Source organism: Felis catus, chromosome F1 (assembly GCF_018350175.1).
Source record: "Felis catus isolate Fca126 chromosome F1, F.catus_Fca126_mat1.0, whole genome shotgun sequence".
Classification (NCBI taxonomy): Eukaryota; Metazoa; Chordata; class Mammalia; order Carnivora; family Felidae; genus Felis; species Felis catus.
The window spans coordinates 32,630,442-32,639,339 of record NC_058384.1 but is presented as its reverse complement, the minus strand read 5'-3'; the positions used below and the strand labels follow the sequence as shown (position 1 = coordinate 32,639,339).

The 8,898-nt window shown below is 46.9% G+C and overlaps 1 long non-coding RNA gene across 2 annotated transcripts; it reads right to left on the bottom strand.

Annotated features, from left to right (window-relative positions):
- Nucleotides 1-7,340: 7,340 nt before the first annotated feature.
- Nucleotides 7,341-8,447, bottom strand: LOC109495451. Of its 2 annotated transcripts, none has more exons than XR_002150853.3 (3): nt 8,368-8,447; nt 7,742-7,974; nt 7,341-7,645 (listed from the first exon to the last, which is right to left on the bottom strand). It is a non-coding gene; the product is annotated as an uncharacterized LOC109495451 (long non-coding RNA). The 2 variants fall into 2 exon arrangements; XR_006591900.1 differs by lacking the exon at nt 8,368-8,447 and adding an exon at nt 8,208-8,350.
- Between the last annotated feature and the right edge of the window lie 451 nt (nt 8,448-8,898).

Sequence of the window (8,898 nt, the reverse complement as noted above, 5' to 3'; positions counted from 1 at the left end):
AGGGCAGGGAACCGCCTCCCCTATCAGGGGCTCCCGAGATCAGGAATCCTGAAATCGGGAAGACAAAGATTGAATCTCCTCCTCGTTCCCACCTTTGCCTTCTATGCCTGAAGTCAGCTCCCAAGGTTCAAGGGAAGGTATAGGTATGAGTCTTTTTCTCCTGATTCCTCACCCACTTGGGCTGGTGGAGGGGTAAGGTTTGTCCCTGCAAGTCCCCCCCCCCAGTCCCCCCTACTTAAAGCAGTTCTGATTTTTCCAGTCTGCCTGGGCCTCCAGGCTGCAGAGCACACTCCGTGCTTAATGAAGCGCATTCTCCATCTGTGGTCTGACCCTCCTGGCAGCTCCAGCTGCCTGGGGCCTGGCTTTGGGGAAAGCAGTCAAGAAGTTCCCTCATCCCTGGCCCCCCCCCGCCCCCCACGTACACACCAGGGGATCCACTCCCCCACAGCCCGCCCTACCCCACCCATTTTAGGCTAATGAGATCCAGACCTCACACCAGAGCGGCTCTGACTGGGTTGACCTATTTAATTAAAACAGCAGCTTCCAAAAATGGAGGTTCAGCTCCAAAAGCTCTGCCCCTGGCCACAAAGACAGACTCTGGCTGTCTCTGGCCAGCTCGGGCTTTGGCATGCCTTCTCGGTCCCTGACTTTCTTCTCTCCCTCCCACCTTCCCTCTCTTCCCTTTTCCAACATCTGTGTCCAGAAAGGAAGAAAAACCCTGTTTGGACTGGCCTCCTTCCATCTGTCATTTTTTCCCCCCTTTCAAACGTCTTGTCTAAAGCAGAGTCAGTTACATAAACATTCCACCTCTTTCCATAAATTGGCCGCAGTTTCTGAACAATAGGGTTACTGTGAAGGGAAGAGAGAACCCAAGGCCACACCCCACAAGTGCTGGTCCCCCCCCCACCGACTCCCCCTCTCCCCCCAAATAGAACCAGAGACTTATTCTTTGAAAGAACCAAAGAGGAAATCCAGAATCTTCAGGCGAGACCTTTTCTGTTGTGCTTGGAACAGTTTCTTCACCAACTCCCCTCCTGGTCTGCCCCTCCCGCTGCCGTTCCTCTCCTCAGCTTCAAGCCCTTTGAGCTAATGCCCAATTTCTGTTTTTCCCTTCACTGCTTGACAGTGTATGTCAGTGTGCGTCCCTGTCCCTAGGGCAGAGCGTGTGGATGATGAGGTTGGTGGTGGTGGTGGTGGGTGTGTGTGTGTGTGTGTGTGTGTGTGTGTGAGTCTTCTGGCATGATTTTTGGAGGCACGCCCTGAAGATTTTGTTGCCTTTTTCTTTAAATAGAAACAGTTGGACCTTGCTAATTCAGACCAGTTGGAGAAAAGTCCAGAAGGGAAGGGAAAAAAGTCTGACTTAACAGAGTATGCTTAAACGTAGGCCTTCTTATTTTTCCCGAGTTCATCCAGTCGCTGGAACTGGACTAACCACATTTGCAGATACGGTCCTGCCAGGCCTGCTTCACGTGTAGATGAAAATCGTTCTCAGCATTATCTTGAACACCTAATTAAATGTGAGGGCTACTCAGGGTGTGAAAACACATTTTTCCTTAATAGGTCAGATGTCTTCAACATTAGTAACTCTTCTCATTGGCTTAGTGAACTGGCTTCTTAGCCAGACTGTGTGCTCTTTAAGGACACATTCCATCTCTCTTTTTTTTTTTAAGTTTATTTATTTATTTTGAGAGAGACAGAGCGCACAAGCAGGGGAGGGCAGAGAAGTGGGGGGTGGGGGAGACAGAGGATCTGAAACAGGCTCTGTGCTGATAGCAGAGAGCCTGATGCAGGGCTCAAACTGTGAGATCATGACCTGAGCCAAAGTCAGAGGCCTAACTGACTGAGCCACCCAGGCATCCTAAGGACACATTCCATCTCTTAATCAATTTGCTATCCAGCGCCTATTGTAACTCCTAGCACATAGTAGGTGTGCACAATCGATGTTGAGTAGGGGATGGATGGATGGGTGGATGGAAGGAAGGAAGGATGGGTAGATAGATGAAACGAGTGAAGCGGGAGTAGATGGGGAAAGAGCGTTGGTATGGGGTGGTTAAAGCAAACTTCTATTGGCCTTACCCCGATGAGTGGGAGGAGTGGCAGAGACATGCATCAGAGCAAGAGCAGGGCACTGAAAACACCGTCATTAGCCCCCACAGAAAGTGATAGGAGATGGCGAAGGCAGAGATGGTGGGGATGTGGCTGGGGCAGTGAATGAGTATTGAGAGCTCATGCAAAGCAGGGGTTAGGAAGGCTAGGATTGAACAGAGCTGGCAGAGAGGTGTAATTGTGTGAATGGGTTTGTGAGAAGGTCTGGGGTTAGAGGCAGATGTGGGCATGACAAGGTATAAAGAGATTAATCTCTCGTGGGTAACAAAGATCACTGGGGTGCTGTATCAGTGCTTTTGGCTGCAAATAACAGAAAGTTTAGTTTCGTTGGTTTATACCAGTGGCTCTCGAGCGAGGATGACTTTATCCTCTAGAGGACACTTGGCAATAAAGGGAGACAATTTTAGTTGTCAAAACTTGGCTTTGGGATGCTGCTCAAATCCAGAGGGCAGAGGCCAGGGGTGCTGCTTAGTATCCTACGGAGCCCAGAACAGCCCCCACAACGAAGAATTATGCTTCCCCAAATGTCAGCAGCGGTGTTGTTGAGAAACCCTGGCTTAAACCAATTGGAAACTGTTTTGTCACATATCCCAATTTCAAGTTGGTGATTTTGTCCACTCATTGAAAAGGTGGGTTCTCTCCATCGGTAGGCTTTACCTCTGCCATTTACAGGGCCTGTATTCTCTCAGGGCCACAAGACACTACCATGGCTCCAAATGTCACATCTTCATTCAAGAGCATCTTCCTGTCCCTGGTTAAAGCTCAACTTCCCTTGTCGTCTCCCTAGCCTTGTGTTTCATGCCTTTTACTAAATCAGTCCTGGGCAAGAGGATTGCCCTGATTGGTTTAAACTAATTGAAATCATTCACCTCCACCCCTGGAACTGGTGCTGGGGTCTGAAACCTGAAGAAAAATGATATTTTGTTAGAAAGAAAAAGTGTCTTATGGAGAGGGGAAAGGGGCTGCATAGTTCACGTCAAAATCTCCCCCAACTTACTAGGTTCATAAAACTGAGCAGTGAGCTGCTGGCCCTCAAAGCTGGAGCTTTTGCTGCTCAGTCATTCACTTTGCATCCTCCCCCACCTCAACCAAATCATTTCTTCCAGAAAAAAATAGATACTTACAGAATGCCTTCTGACCATGCTAGTGACAAAACAAGCACGAGTGCTACTGGCTTGGAGCTTGTGGTCTTGTAGGGGACATATTAATCAAATAATCTCACACATGATATGTAATTATAGACAGAAATATGCTGTGATTAAAAAGTAGCCAGAAGGGCGCCTGGGTGGCTCGGCCAGTTGAGCATCTGACTCTTGATTTCAGCTCAGGTCATGATCCCAGAGTCATGGGATCCATGTCAAGCACGAAGCCTGCTTAAAATTCCCTCTCTTTCTCTGTCTCTCTGTCTCTCTGTCTCTCTCTCTCTCTCTCTCTCTCTCTCTCACACACACACACACACACACGAAGAAAAAAAGTAGCTGGAGCTATGACAGCATATAACAGGAGACCTTACATGGGGAGTGAAAGAGAATCAGGAGAGGTGTTCTTGGTTGGGCTAAGATCTGAAGAATGGAAAAAATTAACTACATGAAAGATGGGGGCAGAGGAGATTTTCTGGGAGGGTGACCACATCTGCACATCCCTCTGTTGAGAAGAGCACAGCTCAATCCAGGAACTATCCTAGAGCCAAGCACAGATCTAGGGGAAGCTGGCACAAATATTGAGAGGTTAGGCAAAGGCTAGATCTCCCAGGTCCTGCAGTGCATGCTAAAGATTTTGCTCTTGACCTTCACAGCAAGGAAAAGGCATTCAAATGCTCAACAAAAGGATCACATTGGTTGTAGCATGAAGAACAAATTGGAGAGAATCAAGTGGGATTTGAGAAGACAGGGAACCACTGCAGGGATGAAGGCAGGTGAGAAGTGATGGTGGTTTGGACCAGGATGGTAGTGACAATGAGGACAGGTTGTTAGATCAAAGAGACATTTAAGAGATAAAACTGACAGAATTTATAGAAGGATTTGTTGTGGATCAGGGGAGACAAGAAAGCGTTAAGGATGGGTTGTACAATTCTGGACTGTGAAAATGGTTAGGAAGGTAGAGCCATTTACTGAGAAAGAAAACACTGGAAAAGGAGCAGACTTGTGGAGAAATTAGAGTTTAGTTTTGGAGATGGTGAGATTGTAGTTCCATTAAGACATACAAGTGGTGATGATGAGTAGGCATTTAGATACATGGATCTAGTGATCAAAGGAGAAAACTGGGGTGGAAATATAAATGTGGGAGATACCAGCATACATGGTGTAGTGTTATCTATTGCTGAGTAACAATGACCTCAACACTTAGAGGCTTAAAACAGCAATGATCATTTATTATCATTTATTTATCTCTTATGGTTTTGGTGTATTGGGACTTTGGACAGGGTACAGAGAAGATGACTTAACTCTGTTCTACAATGTCTGACATCTCAGCTGGAAGACTCAATGGCTGGGAGCTGGAATTATCTGATGTTGATATTGGCTGTTGGTTGAGACCTTAGTTTAGCTGCTTAGCTGTTGGCTACAACACCCACATGTGGCCTCTCCATGGGGCCTGGGCTTTCTCACAACAGGATGGATTGGTTCCAAAAGTGAAACTCTTAAGAGAGAGAGCCAAATGGAAACTGTATTTTTTATATGACCTAACCTCAGAGGTCATATAGTGTCACTTCCACCATACTTCATTGGCCAAGGAAGTCATAAGCTGCCACTCAGATTCAAGGGGCGGGAACTCAGATCCCACTTTTTGGTGGCAGAGTGTCAGTTACATTGCAGAGGGGGTATGTGGGATGAGATAGATACATAGATGTTCTTATCCTTATCCTTATCCTTATCCTTATACTCTGCCACAGATGGTAATTGGGAGGTAATGGATAAGACCTCCCAAGGAAAGAGAATATAGAGAAAAGAGCCTACAATGGAAACTTGGAGTGATCTCACATGGAAGGATGAAAATGAATCTACAAAGGAGACAGATAGGAGCAGGGAAGGAGGTAGGGGGAAAATTGGAGAGTATGACCTTACAGAAAGCTTTGGAAGAAAGTTCATTCATTCATTCATTCATTCATTCATCACTTTCTACACCAGCTGCTCTAGGTGTTGGAAATATAGGAGTGAATGCAAAATTTCCTGATTTTGTGATGCTTACTTTCCAAGAGAGAAGTATCCAGCTACTTGAGAACTGCAAAGATGTGCTTTGGAGATAGTCACAGGAAGGTCACTGGTGACCTTTGTAAGAATGACTTTATTTAGAGTGATGGGGTGGAATGCAGATTGGAGTGGATTGAGGAATGAGTGTAGTAAACGGGTTGGGAAGGCAAAGATATCTCTGGTTTCCTGAAGGTAAAGATGTCTGCCACAGAACGCCACCCTGGGCATTCCATCTTCTGTGTACCATGACCTGTTGTCAGGGTGCATGTCTGCATTGGTTCTTCATGCCCAGGGACTCAGAAGTTGGAAGAGGCTGAAGCCCCATTGTAATTGGTAAGGAACCTGGATGAATTTTCCCTTGGCTCCATTCAGTGTTATTTGAGAGCGAACTAAGAGAATGTGCTGCCTTGTATAGACCCAGCCTCCAAACCCAGCCATACTGGCCTATCACAGGCTATACCTGTTCCTACCTTCCTGATGACTGGACTTCCATCCTTCCTTCCCTCCTTCTTTCTATTCCCTTCACCTCTTGAAGCCCACTTCATGACTCCTTCTGCATGAAGAAGTACATGCTCCAGTCCTCATGGATCCCCTCCCCCACCGAAATCCTGCCCCAAGCTTGGCCCTGCACCTGGCATGGATCTGACCCATTATGGGCCCATAATCTATGTGTCCTATTTAGTCTCTTCATATCACACGTAACCTTCCTAAAGAGGACCAGGATTGAGATGTTTCCTATGTCTTCACAGTGACTGAGCAGAGCTCAGCATTGGGCTAAACTAATAGCAAGGGGCTGATATTTGTCACATCTACCAAATGAATCAATGCAAAGCCTGCCCGTGGCCTCCCACACTTGCCCCAGACTACATGCCCCTCATGTCCAGTAGCTGGATCCGGGAAAGGAATGGGTCTGACTTTTCAAGAGTCTGCTTGTGAATCTCTTGGGAAATAAACAGTGGGAGAGAACCTCTCTATACTCAGGAAGCTTCAATATGGGGAAGGAGGAAAAGGGACCTGGTCCCTCATTCCCAGAAGAGTGCCCAAACCAGGTAGCAGAACACATCAATTCACAGCAACAGCTGAACAAGTCCATTTAGTTACAGTACATAGATACAGAATAAAGGACTGACTAAGGCGGGATGGTCCTCTCTTCTCTGGCAATATTTTTTCTAAGTGAAATGCCTTAAATTTGCTGTGGGAGAAATACAAACACCACTGGTTAGCTGTATCACCTTGTGCAAACTGCATAACCCATCTGATGCTCAGTTTTCCCATTTTTACCAGGGCAATAATAATCCCACTACATGGGATCATTAGAAGAAGTGAATGAGACAATGTACTGTTGGTTTGTATTATTTGCAGACTCTATAAGTTACAAATCCACCAACTCACTAAAATTTATTTGTAAACCCCAAATCAATCTTCGCAGGACTCTCAGGATCATTCTGGAACACATACAAAGAGGTGGAAAATTTGAGTCAGCTGACACACGTTTCCAGCTGAAGTCAAACAAGGCACAACACCTTCTCATTTCAGCTCTCATACTGTAAACCAGTGTCCTTTTTGTGACCAATTTATTGCCATATTTTTGGCATTTTTGTATTTTTTTTCTTTCACTGATGATTTTGCTGTTTAAATTTTTTTTTAACGTTTATTTATTTTTGAGACAGAGAGAGACAGAGCATGAACGGGGGAAGGTCAGAGAGAGGGAGACACAGAATCCGAAACAGGCTCCAGGCTCCGAGCTGTCAGCACAGAGCCCGACGTGGGGCTCGAACTCACAGACCGAGAGATCATGACCTGAGCGGAAGTCGGCCGCTCAACCGACTGAGCCACCCAGGCGTCCCTGGTTTTGCTGTTTAAAATGGGCCCAAGCAGAGTGCTGAAGTGCCGTCTACTGTTCTAAGCACAAGAGTGCTATGATGTGCCTTGAGAGAAAATACAGGTGTAAGGTAGGTTTGGTTCAGGTGTGAGTTATAGTGCCCCTCAGCCGTGAATTTGATGTTAATGGATCAGCAGTATCTATTAAGTAAACACAAGCACGCATACATAAAAGGAGGTTGTGTATTGATGGGTTGATGAAAATGTAACCAGGGGCTCTCAGGAACTTAACCCTGCAATTCCCCCAGAAACAACGGTTCGGTATTTGCTAGCTCAGTGAGTGTTTGCAGTGACTGTATAGAACATAACTACTGGGACTAATGAGAATCCACTGTATATAGAAGCTCCTACACATTGTGTGGTGACGACAAGGCTTCAGGAAGTGTTTATTCTGAATCTCAGTGAGAAGGCAGGAAGCACTCCGGGCAGGTTTTTGCCACAGTTGTTCAAGCTTTGCCAGGAATTTGGTTCTGAAAAGAGTCAAAAAGGAATTTTCACATATCCCCACACCATGCTCTCCTGTCAAATACAGTATAACAACAATGGGTTGTAACCACCCCTTATACCTCAGTCACTGCTACGAATAATGTGCTCATGTTAATAAGTTTCTTACTCCTCTTCTGCCCTGTGGGTGCCTCACGTTTCTGCCTCCAGAGAGGGAGCTCTAGGCTGAGCCGGTGTCTTCTCGCAGCCTGAGGGGTCTGAAGGGGGTCTCGTCTCCTCCTCTCTGGGTGTTTTCTGCCCTCCTTTTCTCTCTGTCCCGACTAGCTTGTATTTGTTGCTTCTCCTTTCATTGACCCTGGGGGAAGCAAAAAGCAATCAAAGCCTTGTCTGGATCCTGGCTCCCTGGCAGGGTGACAGGGCGTCTCTAAGCATAGGTGGTGGAGCGGGACGTGTGGAGAGGGTGAGGGGACTCTGGCCACCAGGTTTCTCCCCATAGGAAAGGCCCTCCCCGATCAGGCCACTGCTGGCCCCCACCAAGGTGGGGGTGGAAGCAGCAAGAACAATGGGAAGCTGCAAGATTTACTCTACACCTGGGTCTGATTAGAGTCCCATTCCTGAGGCTCTCCGGGCTGAACGCGTTCTCCCCAGGCAGCCAATTGGAGAAAATCTGCAAACCTGTGCTGAGGCCAGGCTTAGGGAGGCAGCCCTCCCCCTCCCACCCCGGGTGAAATGGAAGGGCTGTGGGTACTTGATCTTTATCTGAGCCCTCTCCGCCTCCCGGCCTCCTGCCAGCAACTAGTAGCCCCCAGCCAGGATCCTCTAGGAATTCAGAGCCTGGTGATTGTATTACCTTCTGAATTCCGTTAGCACACGCTGGCTGGGGAAGGGATGGCGGGATTGGGGGGGGGGGGAAGTAAGGGGAGCCATCCAGCAGTGCTTGGTGCCAAGCAGACACCTTCCTTTGCTTGTCTCTGCCTTTCCAGCTTCAAATCCGTCTTTGCCCCCATCTCTCATGCTCTCTGCAGGGAAGGACATGGATTATGTATATATAAACTAAAAAAAATAAGCATTTTACAGGTTGTTCATAGGAAAACAGAAGTTAACAGTAATAGTAATCATAGGAAAACTATGTGCCAGGAACTGATTGAATTGCTTTACACATATTAGCACCTTTAATTTTCATATCTCTATTTTACAGATGAGGAAACTGAGGCAGAACAGTATGACCTTCAGGATGTCAACACTTCCCCATTTTGAACTGCTGTTTCCTCATAACTAT